Source organism: Myotis davidii, unplaced genomic scaffold (assembly GCF_000327345.1).
Source record: "Myotis davidii unplaced genomic scaffold, ASM32734v1 scaffold874, whole genome shotgun sequence".
Classification (NCBI taxonomy): domain Eukaryota; kingdom Metazoa; phylum Chordata; class Mammalia; order Chiroptera; family Vespertilionidae; genus Myotis; species Myotis davidii.
In genome coordinates, this window is record NW_006285611.1 from 47,440 (window position 1) to 50,031 (window position 2,592).

Sequence of the window (2,592 nt, forward strand, 5' to 3'; positions counted from 1 at the left end):
GGAATCACTATCAATTCTATTGTTTTATTTTTTTCCAGAGATCATATATTCTGTTTTTTTTTTAAATATATTTTTATTGATTTCAGAGAGGGAGAGAGATACAAACATAAATGATGATAGAGAATCATTGATCTGCTGCCTCCTGCATGCCCCTTACTGGAATGGAGCCCTCAACCCTGGCATGTGCCTTGATCAGGAATTGAACAGTGACCTCTTAGTTTATTGGTCAATGCTCAACCACTGAGCCATAGCAGGTGGGCCACATATTCTGTTTTTTTCCCCATCCTTGTCCCACATATTCTTCTATTAATGGTCACATTCAAAAAATTAAATGCCTGAAGGGAGTAATTAAATTCTTGAGAGTCTCCTAAATCCCTCAAGAAACACAGAGGAACTTTAAATAATATATTCAATATATCCTTTTAATTAGAAGATTAACTCTAGGGACCCTATTCCCATTTGAACTAAGGTAAATATAAAACTGAACGTTTCATCCAAACCTATTTTCTGAGACAATGGTGTTTTGATCCTATCAGTTTTACTTTCACACCCTGAAGACTTTGTCTTTGGTTCTCATATAATAAAGGAGAAGTTGTTATTTGAATACTGCTACCTATAACTTCTATCATTTACCTAATTTATGAATGACTGTAAATGTCACATAAATTGAACTTTTTGTTTTATTTTTGTTTTGGGAGTAATACAGAGAAATAGATCATGGGAATGAGTGATCATGAGGTTCCTACATGAGCTAAGGTGTTGGACATTTGTTTTTCCATCGGTAAGTTAAATAAACTTATTTGAATATCCCTTATACATTCTATCCTGCGAATCAGTTAAAAATACCAAAAAAAAAATGAAAAGAAGAAAAAAGTGTTCAGATTTTAATCTGAGAAACACTTCAAATTACAAGGGTGGGGCAATTTGTAATTTGGTCACTTTTCTTACTTCTTACCCTACATTGACATTTCATTTTTTATATTAACATAAATATTTGTTATGCAATTTCTAATAGAACAATAAAGAAATCAACGTTTTAATTCATTTTTATATATTCTTTCTTAAAGGAATAATTTTAGTCAGCCATAAATACATATTTACATGGGGGTTACTCACAGGTCAGTAACTAGATCTAACATAGTTATCTTTTTATTTCTTACTAGAGGCCTCGTGCACGGATTCGTGCACTGGTGGAGTCCCTCAGCATGGCCTGTGGGGATCCGGTTGAAACATGCATCCAACATCCCCTGAAAGATATAGTAATGCGTAAAGTGGAAGGCAGCCGGCAGCCGGGGAGGAGCTGCTCCCGCTCATTATGGCTCCGCTCATCCGGGTCAGCTGAGCGGCGCTCCCCCTGTGGGAGGGCACTGACCACCAGGGGGCAGCTCCTGCATTGAGCATCTGCCCCCTGGTGGTTAGTGTGCATCATAGTGACCAGTTGATCAGTCACTTAGGCTTATGTATATATATATATAGATTATTGCGGTAATCTTATAATGCTGTTCTTTTTAAATTTTACCTACTGTGCCAAAAAAAAAAAAAAATAGTTTCTCTGTCTCCTAAATGAAAGGATGAAGCCAAAATCATCATTCTTTACTCCTTGGAGGTAAACTGTTTAAAATATTTTTATGCTATTGTGAACTGTTTAAAATATTGTTATGTAAATGTAAATGTAAAAATATAACGTTTTCAGATGAAATTAATAATAATCAACAAATTCACATTGTCTAACTAGAAAATGCATTGCATATTCTAGGAAATGTGTTGCCACATAAAAAATATTGCGAAGCAGTACCTGTCTGTTTTTATAGGCTTGTTTTATTTTATAGGTAAAGACACTGTTTATTGAGTAAGATATTTCTATTGGATATCAAACACTAATACTAAACTGTTGTTCACTATATTTCATACCTCAGCTAAGAGTACTCCCCCCCCACCCCCAACTCCGGCCCCGACCCAATTCCCAGTGGGCAGTCTCCTCCAAAGCCAGTGGCTCTGGCTATTTTCTAAGGATGACTCCAGAGGCTGGATGTTAGGGCCTTGCCTTTCATTACATCCCAGTCACAACAAAATATGGAGTAGCAATAAAACAAAGGCATGAGTGGAATATCTTTCTTTAAACGCCACAGTATGGTTTATTCTTACAGCCAATGTATTTGACTTTAGCTACTGTTAAATCCAAAAGGAGAAGTTTAAAAGAGTTTCACAGTACCATAGATTAAAATTTCAACTCTGACTATTGTTATGCTTTATAAATTGGATTTCTTTACATATTTTAGAATGAAATTCACTTTTTTTTCCCTTCACACTAAGACCAGTATTTTAAATGCATCCTGACGCTAAAACACTGATGTTTTCATTTTTCAACAGGGAATTTCCTTATGGAACAGACAAATAAACAGTGATTGAAAAGACTAGAGACTTTCTAGTGAAAAATGTTCTAATTTAATAGCTTGAAAAACAGAGCAGAAAAGCAATAACACAAGTCACACGGCTAGTTCGAGATTGTAATCAGTCTGGTGTGTGCAGAACGATTATTCTCAATTTACTCCAATCTTCTGATCATTAACAGGTTCCAAGAAACACAAACAC